Source organism: Ascaphus truei, chromosome 1 (assembly GCF_040206685.1).
Source record: "Ascaphus truei isolate aAscTru1 chromosome 1, aAscTru1.hap1, whole genome shotgun sequence".
Lineage (NCBI taxonomy): Eukaryota > Metazoa > Chordata > Amphibia > Anura > Ascaphidae > Ascaphus > Ascaphus truei.
Window position 1 is genome coordinate 434,952,678 of NC_134483.1, and position 27,713 is coordinate 434,980,390.

At 47.7% G+C, this 27,713-nt stretch overlaps 1 long non-coding RNA gene across 1 annotated transcript; it reads left to right on the forward strand.

Annotated features, from left to right (window-relative positions):
- The first annotated feature begins 98 nt into the window (after positions 1–98).
- Positions 99–25,767, forward strand: LOC142471532 (uncharacterized). Its single transcript, XR_012789497.1, has 4 exons — positions 99–160; positions 723–772; positions 23,062–23,135; positions 25,054–25,767. It is a non-coding gene; the product is annotated as an uncharacterized LOC142471532 (long non-coding RNA).
- The last annotated feature ends 1,946 nt before the right edge of the window (positions 25,768–27,713 follow it).

The window sequence follows — 27,713 nt, forward strand, 5'->3', positions numbered from 1 at the left end:
GAACTCTGTGACGTGTTACGGAAAGATCTCAAAGGCGTGTCTGTGCGTCCATTAGTGTGTGACGTCATTACGCCGCTGTCGCGTCTTGGTTGGCAGGTATTTCTTAACGCAGACGTGTGCCAACCAACATGGAAGAGCGCTGCTTTTGTTGTGTTGCAAAGTAAGATACCAGTTGCTAATCAATAAGTATAGGCACCTTTTAGGGAAATTGCAGGCCAAATGAATGTTGGTTCACCACCCATGTCTGTAAATGCTCAGCCCTTCATCCTCGGTATTCAATGTGTCTCATGGGGACCACGTTTCTAACTTTTTAATTCTGGTGTTCCCATAGAAATCTCACTCTGTGGAGCCTATTCATGAAACTGTGAGAAGGAACCTTTCAAGATAAATGGCAAAAGCACTCTAATAGTCCTTTTTCTGTATTAAAAAAAAAAAGTCCAAACTGCAAAAAAGTGTTTTTAGGTAGCAATTTTGTTTGGTCTTTAAAAGTTGCTGTGATATGCAAATGACAATATCTTACTGGAGCAAAGTAGAGGTTACATTCACCATGATGAAGCACCACATGCGCGAAATGCATTGTGTGTTTATGCTGCCTCTGTAGGGGTCTTCTGTATGATCCATTAAAGTCTTTTTCATTTGTATGAGTGAGCCCCCTCTGGATCCTTTGTTATTCTGGATAGTGCTCAGTTTATTCCTACTTTGTTCCTGTTATCCACTCACAGCGGACTGCACATCATAGGACCTCCCAGGACTGAACAAGACTTCCTAAAAAGTGAGTTCTTTTTCCATTATCCTGTATAGCCATGGCTGGTCCAGCTATCTCTCTACCTTAAACCCTGTCATGTAAGTTCTAATAAGATGTTGACAGTGACAGGCTATCCTATGGGGGTTTCCCCCTCTTCATGCTGACTTCCTGAGTGACGGGAATGGAGATGACACAGGCATCTGTGATAGCCAATAATGGTACAGATACTGGGCCCTCCCACATGTATACATGGGAAGGAAGTGACTACATTATAGATTGAAGTTTAGCCCCTTACGGGTGAGACCTTCAGTTGGTTTCCTGCCTGCCCCTGCATGGGTTGGGAGAGTGTTGGAGACGTCTCCTCCCGGCTGGGAAGGAGACGTGCTCAGCCTCATGGGCTCAGGGCAACAAGCTACTCTAGCCAGACCTCAATATTACCCGCAGGCCAGTACCATCCAGAAGCCAGGGATCTATCCTATTCACTGAAGCATACGCTGTAATGACACCCGCAGTGGCTGCTACAATAAAGATCATCCTCATTGATACTTCTGGCTCGGCGGCAGTCTGTTGGACAGAGGTATTGGGGGTAAAAGGTTGACATGGTGGGACTGCCTTCAGCTCTGCTGAACTCACTATGTCTGGAGGCGCTGACACCAAGAGGAGAAGAACCAGCAGATCCCCTAAAAGGACTGTCCTGTTCCCCCACAATATCTAGTGGGGCAGGGATAATTGATAGTTACATAGTTACCCACCTTAAGACACATCTGCTTAAAGAAGCATATGAATAGCACTGGATAATCCTGGACACATGATACATATAGCTTGGCCCCCTGCAGACGCACTTACTAGAATTCCCTCCTGCTGTGTCTGTACGTTCTCCCTACCTACCAATTAGATTGTAAGCTCCTCGGAGCAGGGACTCCTCTTCCTTAATGTTACTTTTATGTTTGAAGCACTTATTCCCATGATCTGTTATTTATATTATTTGTTATTTATATGATATGTATTACTACTGTGAAGCGCTATGTACATTTATGACGCTATATAAATAAAGACATACAATACATAGTAGATGAGGTTGAAAAAAGACTTCCGTCCATCAAGTTCAACCTATGCTAAATTTAGACAACAGATACTTTATCCTATATCTATACTTACTTATTGATCCAGAGGAAGGCGCACAAAAAACCCCAGAGTCACATCATCCAATGATATCTCATAAGGGGAAAAATAAATTTCTTCCTGACACCAAGAATTGGCAATCGGATTAATCCCTGGATCAACATCCTTCCCATGTATACTTATTTGATATATCCCTGTATACCTTTCCTATCTAAAAAGATGCCCAACCTTTTTTTTTTTAACAAATCTATTGTATCTGTCATCACAGTCTCCATGGGTAATGAATTCCACATTTTACTGCCCTTACTGTAAAGAACCCTTTCCTTTGTTGCTGGTGAAATCTCCTTTCCTCCAACTTAAGGGATGGCCACGAGTCCTTTGTACTGACCTTCGGATGAATAGTTCTTTTGAAAGCTCCTTGTATTGTCCCCGAATATATTTGTATATAGTTATCATATCCCCTCTTAGACGCCTCTTTTCTAATGTAAATAAATCTAATTTAGCTACTCTCTCCTCATAAATTAGATTGTCCATCCTCTTTATTAATTTGGTGGCTCTTCTCTGCACTCTTGTTCCATAATGTCTTTTCTTAGGATTGGTGCCCAAAACTGTACTCCATATTCAAGGTGTGGTCTTACTAATGCTTTGTAAAGTGGCATAATTATGTTTACTTCCCTTCCATCCATTGCTCGTGTAGCCCCGGTATCCCTCAGGGGATTGTCACATGCTGCAGCTTAGCCAATAGGGTGGCTGCAATTAGATAGGAGTATAGCAGCTTCAAAGGCTGCAGTTTACATGTTGCTGGGCAACAAGTGAAGCTGTGAGATGATGACAGTTAAGACAGTGTTTGAAGAGTGTCAGTTGGAGCTGGGAGCTGGGTGAGTTAGGGTGTGTGTGTGCAGGGAGAAGTAGCCCCTGGCACTAGGCCTAGTTACCCCCTAATTCCCAGATAACTATTATCCTTGCCCCAGCTTGTGGTACTTTAGGGACAGGCCTTAAGTAAGGAATCTGCCCCCTTAGCTGTTTGATTAGACCAAGCAACTGCTCATCTGCTGTGCTGCCTGATCACTGGCTCTGGGAGCATACCCCCTCTAGATAGAGACTATCTTCACGGAGGACTCCGCCACGCAGTGACTGTGGCCTGCGGACTGGAGACGGACCAGCCCCAAGGTATAGACGGTACGGTGTATAGTGATATTATCCACGCCGGAATTCACCCCACGCGTAGCGGACGGCACGTCGGATCAGGCGGATCCCATTCTGTTATACTGCGGTACCCGGGTGCCGGAGCCCCGGGCAGGTACCTACAGTATAGTAGTGCACTAACACTCCACGGGATAGCGCTTTCTCCAACACTTTGGGGGGGCTTGGACATAAGGGACATCAGGGAATTGGTGCCCAGCACCCAGGTACTTTGGGGACACCTATGTTGATATGTGGGTGGTGAACTTCTATACGTATAGTTATATGCCTATTACTGTGTGGTACAGAGTACCAAGGTTATTAGTTATAGTAAAACGGTTGCTAGCATATATATTGTGTGCGTGCATTATTATTATTGTTCCTGTAAGAGGACCATCCCACCCCGTTGGGAACCCTTACAGGTGGAGGCGCTGTATCCGAAGAATCAGGTAACCCCAGGCTCCCAGCGGCGGAGGTTCAGGCCTTCTGTGAGCCTATCAGGTAACGCACCACACACGTTTACACAGGTGTATTTCCACACAGGTTCCCTATCTGCGATTGTGGGGGGGGCAAACTGTGTTACATTTTGGAGGCGCTGCTGAGATCTCAGACCTGGGGTGCTCTATTACCGTCCAAATTTAGCTGTTGCATTCACCAACATGTTCTCCCCGTCTAAGGAACAAGTGCGCGGTTGGGCGCTGGAACTAGACGAGTCCCCCCCACCATGTGCTCGCGGTGGGGGATGTGCCCGCAGGCATTTCCTCTCAGGAGGTCATTAATCGGGTCAGATCCCTTCCTGGGTTCGCTCAAGCCCGTCAACTAGGGCGGAAATTGAACCCCACATACCGCTGGTACATACTCCTTATAGCAACCCGTTATGAAGTAAGGGAGAATATCACCCCTGCTGCTCTACACTTTTCGGGAGCCTGGCCTCCGGGATGTCCAGTCATTTTTTCTGAACTGCCTAGGTCATTACCGGCCCAATTACCCCACTCCGAGGCCACGCCGGGACCTTTCCGTGCTTCTGGGAAATATGACGCTTTACTCTCAGGAAATTCACTACTATGTTCAGAACCCGTGATACCCAGAGTAATTTTCAGTCCCGGATCCCCAGTGGAGACCCCCCTCCAGACTGGGCCCCCACCATCCGTGTACCACTCCATTGAACGACAGACCCGTACGACACTCCAATCAGGTATACAGTCCCGGGCCACGCAACTCTTGCACCAGGTGGACCCAGTGGCGGGAGGAATTTTACCTCCGCTAGTAGAAGCCCTGAGCCAATCCTCCCAATCCCATCAATACAGTAAACTCAAGATATTCTCAGGGATTAGACCCACGCCGGCAGGTGAGGCCGAATTTGAAGAGTGGAAAGACCACGCGGAACACGTGCTCCCGGAGTGGACTTGCTCTGACGCAGTAAAACGGCAACGAATTATTGAGTGCTTACGACCACCTGCTACGCATATGGTGCAGTTTTACGACCATAAACACCCTAACGCCAATGCGACAGCCCTGATTCAGGCACTAACCTGGACATACGGTGTTCCTAAAGACGCCGTGTCATTACTGGCTAAATTCTACTCTCTCACGCAAGACGAAGGAGAAGAAGTGTCGGAGTTTCTTCGTCGGATCCAGTTGGCTCTACGGCCTCTGGTAAAGAAGGGGGTTATTCCTGCGGCCCAAGCTGATGGCATGCGAGTCCAGCAACTTCTGCAGGGCACCTTGCCTATGCGCCCGGTGGCGAAACGAGTCAGTTGTACGCTCTCTCCAGACCAGCCTCTAGAGTTCGAAGATTTAATCGATAAAGTACTAGCTCAAGAGAGTAATCTACGGTTGCACCGGTCCAAAACCCCAAGTGACTCTACGAAACGAGAGAAAACCGCTTCTTCTGCCAAGGGATATCATCAAGAGGAAATAAAAAGAGCAGCAATCGCAAAAGCCAAGGAAATCGAAGGCGACGAGGATTCCTCTGCTCACAAAAATCCTACTGCTACACCCCACTTCCCCAAGAGGGAGTCGGCGGCCTCCAGGGCTGAGACCCCTCAGAGTGGTCCAGTCTGCTTCAAGGGGTGGCCAAAAAGGGCACTTCGCTAACGCTTGCCAGGGGACCAGAAAGGTCAGATCCGACCCACCTAAAGCCATGACCAGCACGGCGCAGACTGAAGAAATCCCCTCTTCTGCATCCGAGGGCTCCACTCCGCCAAGCACTGGAGAAGCCGTAACAACGGACGCTTACCTTCGTGTGGGGCCAGCTGCCATCATACGCATCCTCGTAGAAGGCATATACGTAACCACGTTATTAGACACTGGGTCTCAAGTGACCACTGGGTCTCAAGTGACCACTGTGTATCGCTCGTTCTATGATCAACATCTGAGTCACCTGCCATTGCAAACTGCGGATACCATGAGACTGTGGGGACTCAGTCATGAGGACTACCTCATCGACGGCGTGGTAAAGCTACGGCTGGCCATACTACAGTTGAATACTGGCAAGTCCCACCCAATGGACGTGGAGGTGTTGATATGCCCAGAGCCTCAAGAACATCCCAGCGCTCCGATCATCCTGGGAACAAATACCGACGTGGTACGGGCAGTATTCCGAGCCTACCTGAAAGAGGCCTGTGAACTACCCCTATCGGCTCTACCCATCCAACCCAGTATGACGGAAGAAGACTGTCTGAACCTGGATGAAGTAGAATACGGGGACTTATTCAATACTCACCAAGGAGTGACAGTGATTCCACCAGGGGGAGTAGAAGTCATGTACAGGGAATGCTGTTACCCAGAGCGAGACGAAGCCGATCAGCTGTTCTCCTTAGAAAGTGCGCCCAAAGAGGATGCCTATCGCGGCTACCGACCTGTGCCTGAAATCCGAGAGTGGAAGGGCGGAATGCCTATGAACGTCAAGGTTTATGTTCACAACATCTCTCCCTATCCCATGCCCTTAGACCAGGGACAACGATTGGGTCGGATATACCCTGTTACCTCTGTCGATATGATGTCCACCCAAGTAGACGATGCAGCACAGCCGAAGCAGCCCACGGAGATGGACTTTGACTTCGGGGAATCCGCCTTGTCCGCTGCATGGAGGGCTCGTTTGACTGCCAAGTTGGAAGAACGAAAGGATGTATGCTACACTAGTGAAATGGATGTGGGCTGTAGCCTAAACGCCCAACACACTATCCGGCTAAGTGACACCACCCCGTTTCGGGAACGATCCCGTCATATCGCCCCTCGAGATGTGGAGGATGTGAGAGACGTGTTACGAGAGATGGAAGTGGCGGACATCGTGACTGAATCCTGTAGCCCCTACGCATTGCCGATTGTGGTGGTGCGGAAGAAGAACGGGTCGGTGCGATTGTGTGTCGATTACCGGACCCTGAACAACCGTACCATACCTGATCAGTTTACCCTGCCACGAATTGAAGAAATTCTCAATGCGCTGTTGGGAAGTCAGTGGTTCAGTGTATTAGACTTGAGGTCTGGATACTACCAGGTGCCTATGAGTGCAGAAGACCAGAAGAAGACGGCTTTCATATGCCACCTTGGCTTCTACCAATTCACTTGCATGCCCCAAGGCATTTGTGGAGCTCCAGCAACTTTCCAGCGGTTGATGGAAAAGACAATCGGAGACATGAACCCCTGGGAATGTCTCGTTTATCTGGATGATATCATTGTCTTTGGCAAGACTTTGGAAGAACATGAGGCACGGCTAATGAAGGTGTTGATTCGACTGGGGCAAGAAGGTCTGAAGTTATCCTTGGATAAATGTCGATTCTGCCGTACCTCAGTGACCTACGTGGGGCATATAGTATCCGCCGAGGGGATAGCCACAGATCCCGCCAAAATTGAATCAGTGATGGAATGGCCAAGACCCGGAAATGTCATGGAGCTACGCTCATTCCTAGAATTCTGCGGATAGTACCGCCGTTTTGTAGAAGGGTATTCCAGCAGAACCAAAGTTCTTAACAATCTTCTCAAGATATACCCAGAAGATACGGGGCGACCTGTCACCTCTGTGAGATTGCCGTTCGACGACAAGTGGACAGACACCTGTGAACAAGCATTCCTTGATCTGAAGAGATGTTTAACAGAAACACCGTTCTCGCTTACGCTGATCCAGAACGACCCTACGTCCTTCATGTGGATGCAAGCCTCAACGGGCTAGGAGCAGTACTCCACCAGAAATATCCGTCCGGTCTCCGACCAGTGGCCTATGTCAGCCGCAGTTTAACCCCCAGCGAACAGAACTATCCCGTCCATAAGCTGGAATTCCTTGCCCTTAAGTGGGCAATTGGGGATAAACTCCACGACTACCTGTATGGGGTCACCTTTGAAGTGCGTACAGACAATAATCCGTTGACATAATGTCGACCGCCAAACTGGACGCTACCTGCCATCGATGGCTAGCAGCTCTCTCAAACTACATGTTCACCTTGAAGTACATGCCTGGGCCTCTAAACATCGGAGCTGATGCCCTATCCAGAAGACCAGGACTAGAGGCCACTCTGGATGATAACATTTGGGAAGAGATTCCTGGGCCAGGAATGCGAGCCATGTGCAACACAGCAGCTATTGTAGGGAATAAAGTAGCCTTCTCTGAATTACGTGTCATGGATTACTTGGGATGTCAATCCAAGGCTCTACCTGCTGCCTATTGTGACCCCGATGGGATGAACGTCACCCCTGATAAAATTATCTCGTGGAAAGATATGATACAATATCAGGTAAAGGACCCTGTAGCGGGCCTTATCAGCCAGGTGGTGCAGAAAAACAAACTTGACATGCTGAAGCGTGCTCCCAGCGACCTTGTGGCGATACTCATGCGAGAAGCTGACAAATTCCAGCTGTACAACAGTCTACTCTACAGAGTGGTACAATACCATGACCATCCAGAGAGGAAACAATTGGTCCTACCCCAAAACTTACAATATCTGGTCCTGAAAGCCTTAGACGATGATCATGGCCATCTGGGCGTAGACAAGACTTTTGGGTTGGTGCGAGATCGGTTCTTCTGGCCTCGGATGCGTGAATCAGTGGAGCGACACTGTCGACGGTGCTCCCGATGCATCCAACTCAAGACCCTCCCTACCAGAGCCGCCACCATGGCTCATCTGAAAAGTTCGGGTCCCAGGGACTTGGTGTGTATGGATTTTCTGTGTATTGAACCAGATACCAGAGGCATCGGTAACGTGTTGGTCATCACGGATCATTATACTCGCTACGCTCAGGCCTTCCCCACCAAGGACCAGAAAGCCATCACAGTAGCTAAAGTACTATGGGAACAATGCTTTATCCATTACGGACTGCCAAACCGTCTGCATTCGGACCAAGGTCGGGACTTCGAAAGTAATCTCATTAAGGAGCTGCTCAAACTACTGAATATTACTAAGTCTCGAACCACCCCATGCCACCCAGAGGGAGACGCCTTACCGGAGAGATTCAACAGGACCCTCCTGGACATGCTCGGCACGTTAAAAGGATCTCAGAAGAGCAAAGGGAGTAAGCATGTAGAATCTTTGGTGCATGCCTACAATTGCACCCGCCATGAGTCCACAGGGTTCACTCCTTATTTCTTGATATTCGGGCGAGAAGCGAGACTTCCGGTGGATATACGTCTGAGGGTATCTACCGATGGGGTGCCCAACATTACGCACTTCAGATACGTCCAACGGCTACAAGACAGTCTGCAAAATGCTTACCAGTTAGCCCAGAAAGCTTCTGCCCGTTTGAACACTGATAATTAAAGATGTTATGATCATAAGGTCCGTCATCGGGAGATTCGTCCTGGCGATGCCGTTCTACTCCGCAATCTAGGAGTCCCCGGCAAACACAAATTGGCTGACCGCTGGCGTGACGAAGTCTATGAAGTGGAATCACAGATGCCGGGTCTCCCAGTCTATCGTATAAGAGACAGTGAGGGCAAGGTAAAAAGCTGGCACTGTAATCACCTCCTTCCTATTCCGCAACTGGAGGAAGGCGATCCAGGAATCCCGACTACACCATTGGATGGAGAGTCAGAACAAGTGGAAGATAACCAGAGAACTAGTCCGTCCCAAAGGGAGGGCCCCTCTCAAAGGGGACCTCAACACTCTGAGTCACCTCCCGGAGGAGCTACGGGTAAAGGGCCACAACAAACAACCTCTAATAGGGGGATTCCAATGAGTCCTCCCCTGGACCCTAGAAGCCCATGCTTCATGCCTCAAAGAGACTTTTCAGAGACATTTATACCCTCAATGGGAGAGGCTGAGCCTCAGGTTTATGCGCATTACTCTCCAGAAAGAGTAGAGCCAGAGCTTTGCAGAAGTCAAAGAATGAGGTACCCTCCCAACCGGGTAGCCTACGATTCCTTTGGGGCACCCCACTATGAGGCTCAGCAGTGGTCTCGGGCCAAGATACATTCTATTATTGTAATGTTCACTCAATTGTATAATCTCATGTAGAGCATTGCAAGGTGTTAAGTTATATACTTGTACCGCATTTTTATTATATAACTCTTGTGTATATAGTTATAAGTTATGCTGTCCAAAGCGAGGCCGTTGGGATTTTACCAGGGGGAGTATGTAGCCCCAGTATCCCTCGGATTGTCACATGCTGCAGCTTAGCCAATAGGGCGCTGCAATTAGATAGATAGGAGTATAGCAGCTTCAGAGGCTGCAGTTTACATGTTGCTAGGCAACCAGTGAAGCTGTGAGATGATGACAGTTAAGACAGTGTTTGAAGAGTGTCAGTTGGAGCTGGGAGCTGGGTGAGTTAGGGTGTGTGTGTGTGCTGGGAGCAGTACCCCCTGGCACTAGGCCTAGTTAACCCCTAATTCCCAGATAACTATTATCCTTGCCCCAGCTTGTGGTACTTTAGGGACAGGCCTTAAGTAAGGAATCTGCCCCTTTAGCTGTTTGATTAGACCAAGCAACTGCTCATCTGCTGCGCTGCCTGTTCACTGGGTCTGGGAGCAGACCCCCTCTAGATAGAGACTATCTTCACGGAGGACTCCGCCACGCAGTGACTGCGGACTGGAGACGGACCAGCCCCAAGGTATAGACGGTACGGTGTACGGTGATATTATCCACGCCGGAATTCACCCCACGCATAGGCGGACGGCACGTCGGATCAGGCGGATCCCATTCTGTTATACTGCGGTACCCGGGTGCCGGAGCCCCGGGCAGGTACCTACTGTATAGTAGTGCACTAACACTCCACGGGATAGCGCTATCTCCAACACTTTGGATGGGCTTGGACATAAGGGACATCAGGGAATTGGTGCCCAGCACCCAGGTGCTTTGGGGACAACCTATGTTGATATGTGGGTGGTGAACTTCTATACGTATAGTTATATGCCTATTACTGTGTGGTACAGAGTACCAAGGTTATTAGTTATAGTAAAACGGTTGCTAGCATATATATTGTGTGCGTGCATTATTATTATTGTTCCTGTAAGAGGACCATCCCACCCCGTTGGGAACCCTTACAGGTGGAGGCGCTGTATCCGAAGAATCAGGTAACCCCAGGCTCCCAGCGGCGGAGGTTCAGGCCTTCTGTGAGCCTATCAGGTAACGCACCACACACGTTTACACAGGTGTATTTCCACACAGGGTCCCTATCTGCGATTGGGGGGGGGGCAAACTGTGTTACATTTTGGAGGCGCTGCTGAGATCTCAGACCTGGGGTGCTCTATTTCCGTCCAAATTTAGCTGTTGCATTCACCAACATGTTCTCCCCATCTAAGCAACAAGTGCGCGGTTGGGCTCTGGAACTAGACGAGTCCCCCCACCATGTGCTTGCGGTGGGGGATGTGCCCGCAGGCATTTCCTCTCAGGAGGTCATTAATCGGGTCAGATCCCTTCCTGGGTTCGCTCAAGCCCGTCAAATAGGGTGGAAATGGAACCCCACATACCGCTGGTACCTACTCCTTATAGCAACCCGTTATGAAGTAAGGGAGAATATCACCCCTGCTGCTCTACACTTTCCAGGAGCCGGGCCTCCGGGATGTCCAGTCATTTTTTCAGAACTGCCTAGGTCATTACCGGCCCAAATACCCCACTCCGAGGCCACGCCGGGACCTTTCCGTGCTTCTGGGAAATATGACGCTTTACTCTCAGGAAATTCACTACTATATTCAGAGCCCCTTATACCCAGAGTCATTTTGAGTCCTGGGTCCCCAGTGGAGACCCCCTTCCAGACTGGGCCCCCACCATCCGTGTACCACTCCATTGAACGACAGACCCGTACGAGACTCCAATCCGGTATACAGTCCCGGGCCACGCAACTCTTGCACCAGGTGGACCCAGTGGCGGGAGGAATTTTACCTCAGCTAGTAGAAGCCCTGAGCCAATCCTCCCAATCCCATCAATACAGTAAACTCAAGATATTCTCAGGGATTAGACCCACGTCGGCAGGTGAGGCCGAATTTGAAGAGTGGAAAGACCACGCGGAACACGTGCTCCCGGAGTGGACTTGCTCTGACGCAGTAAAACGGCAATGAATTGTTGAGTGCTTACGACCACCTGCTACGCATATGGTGCAGTTTTATGACCATAAATACCCTAACGCCGATGTGATAGCCCTGATCCAGGCACTAACCCGGACATACAGTGTTCCTAAAGACGCTGTGTCATTACTGACTAAATTCTACTCTCTCACGCAAGACGAAGGAGAAGAAGTGTCGGAGTTTCTTCGTCGGATCCAGTTGGCTCTATGGCCTCTGGTAAAGAAGGGGGTTATTCCTGCGGCCCAAGCTGATGGCATGCGAGTCCAGCAACTTCTGCAGGGCACCTTGCCTATGCACCCGTTGGCGATACGAGTCAGTTGTACGCTCTCTCCAGACCAGCCTCTAGAGTTCGAAGATTTAATGGATAAAGTACTAGCTCAAGAGAGTAATCTACGGTTGCACCGGTCCAAAACCCCAAGTGACTCTACGAAACGAGAGAAAACCGCTACTTCTGCCAAGGGATATCATCAAGAGGAAATAAAAAGAGCAGCAATCGCAAAAGCCAAGGAAATCGAAGGCGACGAGGATTCCTCTGCTCACAAAAATCCTACTGCTACACCCCACTTCCCCAAGAGGGAGTCGGCGGCCTCCAGGACTGAGACCCCTCAGAGTGGTCCAGTCTGCTTCAAGGGGTGGCCAAAAAGGGCACTTCGCTAACGCTTGCCAGGGGACCAGAAAGGTCAGATCCGACCCACCTAAAGCCATGACCTGCACGGCGCAGACTGAAGAAATCCCCTCTTCTGCTTCCGAGGGCTCCACTCCACCAAGCACTGGAGAAGCCGTAACCACGGACGCTTACCGTTGTGTGGGGCCAGCTGCCATCATACGCATCCTTGTAGAAGGCATATACGCAACCGCGTTATTAGACACTGGGTCTCAAACGGTTGCTAGCATATATATTGTGTGCGTGCATTATTTTTATTGTTCCTGTAAGAGGACCATCCCACCCTTTTGGGAACCCTTACAGGTGGAGGCGCTGTATCCGAAGAATCAGGTAACCCCAGGCTCCCAGCGGCGGAGGTTCAGGCCTTCTGTGAGCCTATCAGGTAACGCACCACACACAGTAACACAGGTGTATTTCCACACAGGGTCCCTATCTGCGATTGGGTGGGGGCAAACTGTGTTACACCCGTTTGGTGCAAGATAAGATCTTGTGTGACTTTGCAGCTACTGCATGACTTTGGGCACTATTGCTAAGCCTGCTGTCTACAAGCACTCTTAAATCCTTCTCCATCAAGGATTCCCCCAATTTATCTCCATTTAATTTGTAATTCGCCTTTTTATTCTTGCATCCCAAATGTCTAACCTTACATTTATCTGTGTTAAACCTCATCTGCCATTTACCTGCCCACGTGTTCAGTCTCTCCAAGTCCTTCTGAAGAGAAATTACATCCTGCTCTGATTCTATTACCTTACACAATTTAGTATCATCAGCAAAGATGGAGACTTTGCTCTCGATCCCAACCTCAAGGTCATTAATAAACAAGTTAAAAAGCAGGGGTCCCATTACCGATCCCTGAGGTACTCCACTCACGACTTTAGCCCAACCTGAAAAAGTTCCATTTATGACAACCCTCTGTTGTCTGTCCTTTAAAGCTGCAGTTCAGTCTTTTTTTTTTTTTTTTTTTACATTTATTTTTTTACTTCAATAGTTTCATGTGTGCAATCTCTAATTAGCTAAAGAACAGTATAGCTGCAGCTCAATTCGTTTTCCATGTATTGATAGGTCGAAATTTGGTGACATATTAAAAGCTGGCATTTGTTTATAATCTGCTTGACTGGCAGTGGAAGCTCATGAATATTCATGAGCATTCCTGCACTGACAAATGCTAGAGGGTGTGCCTGGGTTTGTGACAGGACATGAAGGGGCAGTGCCTTAGCAAATGGCTGTTAAAATAGAATACAAGAAAATTGGTCTTTCAAAGTTGTTTTTTTAAAAACAGAAAATGCTAAAAGTATTTTTTCTTACTACAGAACTGATTTATTAAAAAAAACAAACATGCAGGATATTGACTGAACTGCAGCTTTAAGCAGTTTTCAATCCAGAGGCATATATTATTACTGAGTCCAATTTTCTTTATTTTGTACACCAACCTCTTGTGTGAAACTGTATCAAAAGCCTTTGCAAAATCTAAGTAGACCACATCAACTGCATTACCCTGGTCTAAATTCCTACTTACCTCCTCAAAGAAAAAAGAAGTTTAGTTTGGCATGATCTATCCTTCACTGAGCCTGTGGAAATTGAGTCCTTGAATATTAAATATAATGATTTGGCTATTACTGAGCTTAACTCCCTGAGAGCTCTTGGATGTATGCCATCGGGGCCAGGTGCCTTATTTAATTGATGCCTTGATCCATTAAATATTTTTTATTCTATGGGACACACTCTCCTGCAGTATTTTTTCTACTGACGTTAGTAGTGCTCCAACTTTCCTCTTACTTGTTCCCCACTATTGAAGTCAGGCTTACGGGTCTGTAATTCCCCGGTTGTGATCTAGCTCCCTTTTTAAATATAGGCACCACATCTGCTTTACGCCAATCTTGTGGTACTGCGCCTGTGGAAATGGAGTCCTTGAATGTTAAATATAATGGTTTGGCTATTACTGAGCTTAACTCCTTGAGAACTCTTGGATGTATGCCATCGGGACCAGGTGCCTTATTTACTTTAATTTTTTCAAGTCGCTTATGAACTTCTTCCTCAGTTAACCAATTGTTCATTAATATGGAGGTTGTGGCTTCCTCCTGCGGCACCAGTATTGAACTTGATTCTTCCCTGGTAAATGCAGAGGCAAAGAATTTGTTAAATACCTCTGCTTTTTCCTTATCTCCAATAAGCTGCCTACCCTTCTCACACTGATTTTTTTGTTATTAAGGTTCTTAAAGAACTTTTTAGGGTTGACCTTACTTTCTATCCTTTTTTCATTATCCATTTTTGCTAATTTGATTGCCCATTTGCAATTTTTGTTACATCTCTCTATATTTGTGAAAGCGTCTTATGTGTCTATGTCTGTATGTGTCTCCCTGTGTCCCTCCCTGTGTCCCTAGCGGCAATCCCATTGGACCTTGGGCCAGGCCAATGAGATTGCTCCCTTGGCCCGCCCACCCCCGCACACCTCTCATTGGCCTGAGGCGGACACACACACACACACACACACACACCCCTCCCCCACTCTCTGCGGCTCTCCCCTCACATAGGCTGCTCCCCCAGCTGACCATCCCCGAGAGCGCTCCCCACGGCTCTCACCACCCATAGGCCACTCCCTTACCCGGCGCTCTCCCTCCCCCCTCCCCCCGCTCCTCCGGCTGTCTCCGCCTCTCCTCCGGCTGTCTCCGCCTCTCCTCCGGCTGTCTCCGCCTCTCCTCCGGCTGTCTCCGCCTCTCCTCCGGCTGTCTCCGCCTCTCCCCGCGGGAGGCACAGCACCTCCTCACCGGAGCGTCTCAGCCTCTCCGCTGAGGAGCCCGAGGTGGAGGAGAAGGAACGCGGCCATGTGCAAGGTGAGGAAACGCAGGGGAATTACCGCGTCCCTGACTCCCCCTGCCCTTTGCCCCCCCCTACCCTCCCTGCCCCCCTACCCTCCCTGCCCACCTGCCCTTTGCCCCTGCCCTCCCCCTGCCCTTTGCCCCCTGCCCTCCCTCCCCCTGCCCTTTGCCCCCTGCCCTCCCTCCCCCTGCCCTTTGTCCTCTGCCACCCTCCACCTGCCCCTCCTCCCCCTGCCCCCCAGCCCTTTGCCCCCTGCCCTCCCTCCCCCTGCCCTTTGCCCCCTGCCCTCCCTCCCCCTGCCCTTTGCCCCCTGCCCTTTGCCCCCTGCCCTCCCTCCCCCTGCCCATTGCCCCCTGCCCTCCCTCCCACTGCCCTTTGCCCCCTGCCCTCCCTCCCCCTGCCCTTTGCCCCCTGCCTCCCTCCCCCTGCCTTTGCCCCCTGCCCTCCCTCCCCCTGCCCTTTGCCCCCTGCCCTTTTCCCCCTGCCCTCCCTCCCCCTGTCCTCCCTGCCCTTTGCCCCCTGCCCTCCTGCCCTTTGCCCCCTGCCCTCCCTCCCCCTGCCCTTTGTCCCCTGCCACCCTCCACCCCCTGCCCCCCCAGCCCTTTGCCCCCTGCCCGCCCAGCCCTTTGCCCCCTGCGCCCTCAGCCCCACCCTGCCCTTTGCCCCGCCCCTCCCTGACCTTTGCCCCCCCCTCCCTGACCTTTGCCCCGCCCCTCCCTGACCTTTGCCCCTCCCTGCCCTTTTCCCCACCCTCCCTCCCCTCCCTGCCCCTCCCTGCCCAACCCGCCCCTCCCTGCCCCCCCCCGCACTCCCTGCCCCCCCTCCCCTCCCTGCCCTTTGCCCCCCCCGCAGCTCCCTGCCCTTTGCCCACCCCGTCCCTCCCTGCCTTTTGCCCCCCCTGCCCTTTGCCCCCCCGCCCCTCCCTGCCCTTTTCCCCCCGCCCCTTCCTGCCCTTTGCCCCACCCCTCCCTGACCTTTGCCCCTCCCTGCCCTTTGCCCTGCCCCTCCCTCCCCTCCCTGCCCAACACGCCCCTCCCTGCATCCCCCCCCGCCCCTCCCTACCCCCCCTGCACTCCTTGCCCCCCCTCCCTGCCCTTTGCCCCCCCGCCCCTCCCTGCCCTTTGCCCCCCCGCCCCTCCCTGCCCTTTGCCCCCCCGCCCCTCCCTGCCCTTTTCCCCCCGCCCCTCCCTGACCTTTGCCCCGCCCCTCCCTGACCTTTGCCCCTCCCTGCCCTTTGTCCTGCCCCTCCCTCCCCTCCCTGCCCAACACGCCCCTCCCTGCATCCCCCCCGCCCCTCCCTGCCCCCCCCTGCACTCCTTGCCCCCCCTCCCCTCCCTGCCCTTTGCCCCCCCGCCCCTCCCTGCCCTTTGCCCCCCCCCGCCCCTCCCTGCCCTTTGCCCCCCCCGCCAATCCCTGCCCTTTGCCCCCCCCCCGCCCCTCCCTACCCTTTGCCCCCCTGCCCTTTGCCCTCCCCACCCTTCTACGCCCCTTGGCCCCCCCCGCCCTTCGACGCCCCTAACCCCCCCCCGCCCTTCCACGCCCGGGCAACGCCGGGTATATCAGCTAGTTCCTTATAATTCTGATACGATGTCTCTGTCCCTTCTGACTTAAAGAATCTAAACGCCTTCCTCTTCTTGTCCATTTCCTCCCCTACCTGTTTATTTAGCCACATTGGTTTTGACTTATTTCTTTTATACTTATTACCCAAGGGTATACACTGATAAGTGTGCTTTTCTAACAATGTTTTAAAGACTGACCATTTATCTTCTACATTTTTCCCTGCAAACACATCATCCCAATGTATTAGACCTCAGTTTATTAAAATCTGCCTTTCTAAAGTTTAAGGTCTTTGTTGAACCCAAGTAATCTGTTTTTTGATCATTTATTTCAAAAGAGACCATGTTATGATCACTGTTACCCAAATGTTCCAGGACTTAAATATTTGTTATTACTTCTACATTGTTTGATATGACCAAATCCAGTACTGCCCCTCTCCTGGTTGGTTCCTCAATAATTTGGGTCATATAATTGTGTTTAAGCACCCCCAAACACCAGTTTCCTTTTGTTGTAATGCTAATCTCATTGCCCCAGTCTATGTCTGGATAATTAAAATCCCCCATTATGCAAACATGACCCAGTTTTGATGCCTTCTCCATTTGCAAAAGTATTTTAGCTTCCTCGATCTCACAGATATTTGGTGGTTTATTGCATATTCCCACAAACATTTTCTTTATACTTTTACCTCCACTGCTAATTTCTATCCACAAAGTCTCTACATTTTCATAATTCCCTTCATAAACATCATCCCTAATAATAGGTTTTAGATCCAGTTTAACATATAAACATACTCCACCTTCCCTTCTATTTGGTCGATCCTTCCGAAAAAGGGAATAACCCCCTAAATTAACTGCCCAGTCATGAGTTTCATCTCACCATGTTTAAGTAATGCCTATGATATCATACTGTTCCCTTGCAGCTATTAATTCAAGCTCCCCCATTTTATCTGTCAGGCTTCTTGCATTAGCAAGCATGCATTTCAGTTTTTTTTCAGCCTGTACTATTATCTTATCTGCTCCTTTCTTTCTGCGCCCACTTGGTTTAGTCTTTAGAAGTTTTCTAGTATTAACTGTATTTACTATGGGTGTCTCACTGCTTGTCAAACTCGCACTTGCCCCCATTCTACCTCCATACCACCTTGTATCCTCCTCTATTGCATTTAGTTAATTATCTGTTTCATTCCCCTTCCCCCTCCATCCTAGTTTAAAATCTCCTCCAACCTTTTTAGCATTCTCCCCCCTAGCACAGAAGATCCCTCTTCATTGAGGTGCAATCCGTCCCTAGAATATAGATGGCACCTCTCAGAAAAGGAGTCCCAGTGCTCTAAAAAACCAAACCCCTCCTTCCTGCACCACTTTCTTAGCCACGCATTAACCTCCCTAATCTCTAACTGTCTCCCTGCGGTAGCGCATGGCACTGGTAGTATTTCAGAAAATACTACATTGGAGGTACTTGCCTTAAGCTTTTGGCCTAGATCCCTGTAATAATTTTTTAGGACCCTCCATCTTTCTCTAATTTTGTAATTGTTGCCAACGTGTACCAAGACCGCCAGGTCAATTCCAACCCCCCCCCCCCCCCCAACATTCTGTCTACTCAATCCGCAATGTGCCGAACCCGAGCACCCGGGAGACAACAAACTGTTCGGTTCATGTGGTCATGGCAACAGATTTCCCTATCTACCTTCCTAATAATGGAGTCCCCTACCACCACAATCTTTCTTTGTATCGGAGCATTCTGAGTCCCCACTGTGCTGGAGGAACTATTCCGCTGGCTGCTAGAGGAATTAGTCTCCCCCAGCCTTGCCATTTCTGCCCCGACATTCCCAATATCTTCACTCAACATGGCAAATCTATTGGGATGGGTCAGCTCAGAAACGATCTGCCTCTCCCTATTGCCCCTGCTTCCCCTTCTAACTGTCACCCAGCTACCTACCTGCTCCTCACTAACAGCAAATAAGCTATCTACCTGCTCCTCACTAACAGCGCCACCATGTTCACCACTAGTTGAAGCAAGGGCCTGCTCAGTGAGCTCTAAACCCCTTTCAAGATTGCCAAAGTCCCTCAATATTGCAAGTTGCCTCTTCAGATCAGCAATCTCTGACTCTAAAGAGACCACCCGCTCACACTTCTCACAGCTGTATGCTCCTTGGAACAGCTGCTCCAAGTGCACATACATGTGTCAAGATGTGCATTGAGTGGCATTTTCAATCCTGCTGTGAGGACTCGGGAGTCTTGCGGCCCTCCGCACGCTCCCGCAAGATGCCGACGCACGCGCAGTCTCTCACCCTCTGCTAAAGTGTGTGATGTGTAATGTACTGTGTAGAAATGATTGAGTAAGTATCACAATAACAACCAAAAAGTATATATATATATGGAGAGCTATTAGTTAGCATGATGCAAAATACACATTGGATCTAAATGAACGGGGAGAATATGAACCCTTCATTTAATCCATTTGGCGCCAATGTTTGCAACTGGAATATCCATCGGCTTTCTTGTTGTAACAGTCGTTGGTCCCAGTTACCGCCTCTTAGATCTCTGGATATATGTTCTATTCCACAGAAGTGCATCACTTTAGTGTCCCCCTTATGTTGTTCAATGACATGTCTGGCAACTGGGGTGTCTGTGGAATTGCGGACATTGCCAATGTGTTCCAATATCCTCGTCTTAAGGGGTCTGTGAGTCTTCCCTACATACATAATGCCGCAATCACAGGTCATGAGATAGATTGTACCGCAGGTAAGGCAATTGATAAAGTTTTTTATCTTAAATGTGTCAGAATTATTAGAGCTCTTAAATTGTTTCGTGACTGCCATGAAGGAACAGGCTTTGCATCTGGCACATGGAAAAGAGCCACATGGTTTAGTGCCAAGCCAGGTTTTTGCCTGAGTCTTATCAAAGTGACTGCTAACCAGCCTATCTTTGAGGTTCTTGTTTCGTCTATACTCTGTGGTGGGTATATTTCTGAGGACTTTGCATAGATCAGAGTCTCCAAGCAGGACATGCCAGTGTCTTTGGAGGATGTTTTTAGTCCTTTGTGATTGACTATTGTATGTTGAAATGAATCTAATTACATCCTCTTGAGGCATAGTTTGTTTAGGTGCCAAAAGTTCTACTCTTGGGGATGTCAATGCCCTATAGTAAGCTGATTTGATTAGTTTCTTACTGTAACCTCTAATCTGAAATCTAATGGACATGTCTTTCGCTTGTATGTTGAATTCTTTCGTGGAGGAACGATTTCTGCGCAGTCTTAAAAACTGTCCTACAGGGATGTTATTTGTGACATGTTTGGGATGGTGACTGTTGGCTTTAAGTAGACTGTTGGTCGAGGTGGGCTTTCTAAAAATGCTTGTCTCAACGGTACCAACATCAGTCCTAGATATGGTGATGTCTAAAAATTCTATTCTGTTTCTATCAAGCTGGATAGTCAATTTCAGATTGAAGTTGTTGTGGTTTAGACAATCAATAAAGGTATACAGAAGTGTCTCTCTACCATTCCATATCAGGAAAATGTCATCAATGTATCTGATCCACAACTCTACATGTTCAGTATAGATTTCCATCTCTTCTATGAAGACCACCATTGCCTCCCACCAGCCTAGGTATAAATTGGCGTAGGTGGGAGCACATGTGGTCCCCATAGCTGTACCCTGTATTTGATGATACAGGGTATTGTGGAAGATGAAGAAGTTGTGGGTCAGTACATAATCCAACAGTTTGAGGACTAGAGTCTTATGCAGTGTACAATCTGTATTTCTTGCTCTTAGAAAATAAGCCACGGCATCCATACCAAATTTGTGGGGGATGCTAGAATACAGCCCTTCCACATCAAGACCAACTAGAATAGAGTCAGAGTTGAGATAGACACCTTCCAATTTGCGTAGCACATCAGTTGTATCCTTTACATACGATGGTAAAGTCTCAACGAATGGGCGTAAGATTCTGTCTAGATACACATTGGTGTTAGCAGTAATATTGCCTATGCCTGAGACAATAGGTCTTCCCGGTGGAGGTCTTTTCTCTTTATGAATCTTAGGCAAATGGTAGAAGGTTGCGATTCTGGGTGTCTTTATGATCATGAAATCATATTCTTTTTTACCAATGAGTTTTTCTTCTAGACCTAAATCTAATATCACTTTAAGTTCTTTCAGATAGGACACTGTGGGGTCTGTTCGTAAAAGAGAGTAACATTGTTTATCCGAGAGGAGACATTTGGATTCTTGTATATAGTCTTCCTCATTGAGAATAACAATGTTACCCCCCTTATCTGATGGTTTGACTATGATGGTCTTATCTGTTTCTAAGTCTCTCAGAGCTACTCTCTCTTGATAGGTAAGATTCTGTTGTCCTTTGTTTCTTTTCAGTTGGATAAGATCCTTAGTTACCAGTTGGTTGAAAACCTGAACATTGGGGCAACATTCAGCAGGTGGAGTAAATTTAGATTTGGGGTTGAGATCTGTAAATGGGCCCTCACCCGGTGATCTCAGACTATCTTCCTCAAGTCCTTCTAGATTTTCTAAATTTGAGTATTGAGGAATTCAAGGGGGGTATTTGCTATTTGCCACTGTTTCCGTTTTTTGAAAAATGTATGTAATAATAATTTTCGGCAAAACAGATTTAGCTCTTTTATACAGTCAAATAAATCAATTTGGCTGGTGGGGCAAAAGGACAGTCCATTAGACAAAACATTTATGTGGTTGGAATTAATCACTTTGCTTGATAAATTAATTATCTGCGTCGTCTTATCTTCCCCCGAGGATTCCTCCTCCTGCTGAATGTTGCCCCAATGTTCAGGTTTTCAACCATCATCTTTGGATCATGGAGTGTCTGTCTTGTTTTCTCATATACTGTGTTTATATATATATATATATGTGTGTGTGTGTATATGTATATATATATATATATCGTGTCTGTCCTGCTTTCTCATATACTGTGTATATATATATATATATATATATATATATATATATATATATATATATATATATATCGTGTCTGTCCTGCTTTCTCATATACTGTGTATATATATATATATATATATATATATATATATATATATATATATATATACAGTATATGAGATAACGGGACATACAGTACGCACATATACATACACACATATACTTTGTAGGTGTATGGTGTAAGAGTTAGGGATGGTAAAAAAAAGGCAAAAATATATATTTTTCAAAACATATTGTACTGCGGTTTTAAGTCCCTCGTGGTTGGATCACCCTTTCTGTTTTAAATACAGCCTGGTGGCATCAGAGCTGTTAAATCTTATAATTACTGTGTTAGGATGTACAGCCAACAGACCAGGAGTAATCAATCCTCTGGGGAACAAAAGCATGAAGCAAGGCTGTGTACTGCCTTTAAATAAAATAAGGGCACAGCCTGGCATGTTCACTACCGGTAACGTGAAACCTTGGAGACATTACCTAAGGACTCGTTAAAAACATCCAGATCAATGTACAGCTCTGGACAGTCTCTGTGTGGAGCAAACAACTTGGAGGTAAGCGACTAAGGCAAAGAATAGGAACGTATTATGCAACAAATCTACACAATTGCTGTCCCCCCTGAGATTAATGAGTTGTAATTAGATGACACACAGTACTGACTTTACCAACCTGGCAGTTAGAAAATAGCCCAGCAGTCTGTTAAAGTTACAGTGGGCACATGGTTTCTGTAAATGTAAATAGCATCGGACATTACATAAAAAACGTTTTAAAAGACTTAATATTGTTTTGTTTTATGTTTAACTCCTTAATGTTCCACAGCAACAACAGCATAAAGTACAGAAGATTTTAACATTGCTATCGCCAAACAGGCTTTAGAATGTATTTTGTGTGTGAATGGACAGGTACATTTAATTTGGTTGGCAGTATTGCACAGTCTCATTTATCTCAGCAAAAAATGTGAAAATGAAGATGTTCAGCAGAAACTCTGAAATTCTTTGCTCATTCCTTGTCAGGGTTTCCCCCCTTCTGTTAGATAATGACCCGTAGACTTTCTTTTTGTTTTTAAAAGGTTTTTTATTGATATATTTACCTCTCTTACCTTCTCCAGCGGTGGTAGCATCTCCCCCGCGCATTGTCCCGTCAAGATGGGTCCGCGATGTTAAATGGTGTGGTGTTGCCATGACAACGAGATGTGACGTCAAGGCACCATTCGACATCCCGTTGTCATGACGCCATTTGACGTGGCAGAGCCATCTTGATGGGACCGTGCAGGCGGAGATGCCGCCAGAGGATGCTGCCGCCGGAGGAGGTAAGAGCTGAGGCGCCACACATGTCCCTGCACCAAACATCCCAGCCGGCCCTGCAGTAACCCGGAGATTTAAAATCTCAACCCGTAGCGGGGAGATACCTAACCGAAACCCATAGTCTCCGGGTCAAACTCGGAGTGGTGGCAACCCTGCTCCTTATTCTGTTTCTCCACATCCTCATGAGGAGATAATCATCATTTATACATACTCCTTCTTTTTCAGATGACCAAGCAGGAGAACAAGTAGAATATAGGTTGTTCTTGCTGGGGATACCACACAAATGGGATAAGATACAGGTAAAGCAACAATGACTGTATGCAGGGGCGGACTTTGACCTTCTGAGGCTGCCGCTAAGCTATGTCAAGTTTAAAAGGCCCCAAAAATTAGAAACACATTTATTATTCTGACTGAAGGGACCATTGAAAATTTTAACATGAAACTGAAATGAATGAAAGCATTATACGAGCATTGTTATAGACAAAGATAACAGTGTCAAGTTAAAATAAACAATGTTTGCCCATCGCATTCATTTTAATATTAAAACATTTTCTTTCATGATTTTCGGAGAAAAGTTTGTCACTACGAAGTTTGTCACTTTCCATGCACATGATGCTTAGGGCAGACAGCTTTTCGTGCAGCATTTTTGTCTGTAGTTCATTCTTGTGTTTCAATCACGAAAATTACCCTTTTCCTGAGTAGTTTAACACTAGATTCAAAAATTGCCTCAATAATGTTTCTACATTAGGGAATGCCAACTGAATGTTATCTTTGATGACGACTGGATCATGGTCCTGGTGCCTTAAATGTCCTTTGGCTCTATCAATGTAATTTTCCTTAATATAGGCATGGAACCTGGCGAACCCAGGAATATAGGTCCTCCAGCGAGAGGCAAGAGAAACTGTATTAGTATTACGGTCACCCCCCAGTCCACGGTTCCACACAACAAGGCGGCTCTACCTCCAGACTGGATTTTAAGTAAAGCCTGCTGATAAACGTGGCAACTTTTATTGGTATTAGTACATTAGTAGTAGCTATTAGTCCCAGTATGTTAAAAGAAATTCCCTACCTAATTTATCTCCCCTCCTTTTATTAAGATTGACCCGTTCAATGCTTATAAATTGGAAATTGGCCAACTCACATGCAACTCGAATGCTGTGGTAACCAAATGGCCTCTATAACCTTTCTGCTCAAATGTATTCTTTAAATCTTGTGCTTGTAATTGATAATTGGAATTTGGAGAATTGTTCCTTTTTATCTTAAAACCTGGCTGTAAGGGATATTATCTATCCATTTAGCATGATCATTACTACTTGGATCTAAGTAAGTATTAGTGTCTACTTCTTTAAGTTGAGGAATAATAACTTTAATAAAGACAATTCTCTGTTTATTACTAGGTGTAATCCTATATATTTCAAAATTCAACATGCTCTTAATAAACACTGGTGAATTATCAAGGAAGATCATATCTTGGGGGTTATTGCGGATATTAAACCCAAGATAACTTTCTCTCTCTCTGTGTCTGCCCCCCCGATCCTCCTGCTGCCCCCCCGATCCTCCCGCTGGCCCTCTGATCCTCCCGCTGGCACCTCGACCCCCCTGCTGGTCCCCCGATCCTCCCGCTGTCCCCTCGATCTTGGGAATGGAGAGAATTTTACCTAAAATGAGGGGAGGAGATTTGGTAAAAAGGTTAGACTGTAGAGAGTCCTACTGGATCTTCACGCTAAAAACCCGTTTTCCTGATGGAATAAATATTGAATGGAGTATTAATAATTTTCTGAAATAAAACATCAATAGATAGACATTTTCAATTTTTATCTAATAAAAGCATAACAAATATGTCTGGCTGAGTATCATATTGTCATGACTACACAATATGGTTCTAGTGTTCCAAATAAAGCAGCACAATCATGTAGCTAATATATAAAAAAATGTTTATTTATGAAAAGTTAGCAACGTTGTACCAAAATTGTAAAACAATATACAATGTTAATTCTAATATCATTAGGTTGAGCAAGACATTTCACTCAATGGAAACAACTTTATTGATTCATGACGGTTGTAAAAAAGTTAACAAAGGAGAATTGCTGTAGACACTTATGATTGTTTTTTCTGAGTTGTTTTTTCTGAATTGTTCTTTTGATTTGATTTGATTTTCTGTAATATAGTGGATAAGGAATTATTGAATACTTTTTCTTTTTTCTTTTTTCTGTTTAGTTTTCTCCTCTGTTCTTCTGGATGGCTGTTTAAATGTTTTTAATATAGGTATAAGTTAGGATAAAAGTTATGTAGATATTTTTATATTATTTGATTAAATTTTTGTTTTTAATTTGATGATTATTACACATTTTGTATGTATGGGGTACAGTCTGCCTAATAAGTTTATACAATTCAGAACTACTTATGTGCCTCACAGTTGGTGTATTACTTCCCCCATCAGTTTGGTACATGTTATGGGTGTCTCCATAGGTTTATGGGGCATTACCATCATTGTCTCTCCTGTGGTGGTGGTTTACACCAATATTCTGCCGTTCTTGCATTATTTACACACACAGAGCCACTCATGTGCATGCGCGCACTTATAGGACAGTAGCTGTTCCCTTTAAAGGGACCGGGATTTCTTTTTCAATTTTACAGGCACACTGCGCATGCGCGAGCAGTCGGGACTACCCTGGAACGCATCTCGCGAGATTTCGCCCTCCATTGCCCTGCTGTGCGTTCCACAGAGCAGGAGTGTTTGGCAGGCGGATGTCTCATGGGGCTGAACAGGTAATTAGTCGCTTCTGGCATAGCGCTGGCACAGCTGTGTGTAATACAATCCTTATGCAAATTCCAAAGAGTGTGTTTTTTTGGCGCCAAAACGGCAGACTGTCCCTATATATAGCGTGTCATACCATGTTCAAACTGACTTCTTGATAAAGTGCAACTTTCATTGCACGAAACGCGTAGAAGGTTGCAGCCTTCCACATTTTTAATGCTTCCACAATAAAGAAGATTTTTGCCAGACCTGCTGTCACCCCCTTCTTGCTGTGCGTTGCTTCAACCTACTCTGTATTGGATTTTAAGTAAAGCCTGCTGATAAACGTGGCACCTCGACCCCCCTGCTGGCCCCCCGATCCTCCCGCTCTCCCCTCGATCCTCCTGCTGGCCCCCCGATCCTCCCGCTGGCACCTTGACCCCCCCGCTGGCCCCCCGATCCTCCCACTGGCTCCCCGATCCTCCCGCTGGCCCCTCGATCCCTCCGCTGGTCCCCCCACCCTCCCGCTGGCCCCCCATCCTCCCGCTGGCCCCCCATTCCCCCGCTGGCCCCCCCATCCCCCCGCTGGCCCCCGATCCTCCCGCAACTCCTGCCCGATCCCATGGCATATGGAGCAGCATGTGGAGGACAAGCAGGCCCTGGAGGAACAGGTAGGCCCCCTCCCTTCCAATGAATACCAACCCAGTCACCCACCCAGTGAGTGTGTGTGTGTGTGTCTTTGAGTGTGGGTGTGTGAGTGTGGGTGGGTGTGTGAGTGTGGATGTGAGTGTGTGTGTGTGTGTGTCTCTGTGAGTGTGGGTGGGTGTGTGTGTTTGTGTGTATGAGTGGGTGTGTGTCTGTGAGTGTCTGAGTGACTGTGTGTGTGTTTGTCTGTGAGTGTTTGTGTGTGAGTGTTTGTGTGTGAGTGTCTGTGTGTGTGTGTGAGTGTGTGTGTGTGAGTGTGTGTGTCTGAGTGTGTGTGTCTGAGCATGGGTGTCTGAGCGTGGGTGTCTGGTAACCAAATGGCCTCTATAACCTTTCTGCTCAAATGTATTCTTTAAATCTTGTGCTTGTAATTGATAATTGGAATTTGGAGAATTGTTCCTTTTTATCTTAAAACCTGGCTGTAAGGGATATTATCTATCCATTTAGCTTGATCATTACTACTTGGATCTAAGTAAGTATTAGTGTCTACTTCTTTAAGTTGAGGAATAATAACTTTAATAAAGACAATTCTCTGTTTATTACTAGGTGTAATCCTATATATTTCAAAATTCAACATGCTCTTAATAAACACTGGTGAATTATCAAGGAAGATCATATCTTGGGGGTTATTGCGGATATTAAACCCAAGATAACTTTCTCTCTCTCTGTGTCTGCCCCCCGATCCTCCTGCTGCCCCCCCGATCCTCCTGCTGGCCCTCCGATCCTCCCGCTTGCACCTCGACCCCCCTGCTGGCCCCCCGATCCTCCCGCTGTCCCCTCGATCCTCCTGCTGGCCCCCCGATCCTCCCGCTGGCACCTTGACCCCCCCGCTGGCCCCCCGATCCTCCCACTGGCCTCCCGATCCTCCCGCTGGCCCCTCGATCCTCCGCTGGTCCCCCCACCCTCCCGCTGGCTCCCCATCCTCCCGCTGGCCCCCCATTCCCCCGCTGGCCCCCCCATCCCCCGCTGGCCCCCGATCCTCCCGCAACTCCTGCCCGATCCCATGGCATATGGAGCAGCATGTGGAGGACAAGCAGGCCCTGGAGGAACAGGTAGGCCCCCTCCCTTCCAATGAATACCAACCCAGTCACCCACCCAGTGAGTGTGTGTGGGTGTGTGAGTGTGGGTGGGTGTGTGAGTGTGGATGTGTGTGTCTGTGAGTGTGTGTGTGTGTGTGTGTGTGTCTGTGAGTGTGGGTGGGTGTGTGTGTTTGTGTGTATGAGTGGGTGTGTGTCTGTGAGTGTCTGAGTGACTGTGTGTGTGTTTGTCTGTGTGTTTGTGTGTGAGTGTTTGTGTGTGAGTGTTTGTGTGTGAGTGTCTGTGTGTGTGTGTGAGTGTCTGTCTGTTAGTGTGTGTGTCTGAGCGTGGGTGTCTGAGCGTGGGTGTCTGAGCGTGGGTGTCTGAGCGTGGGTGTCTGAGCGTGGGTGTCTGAGCG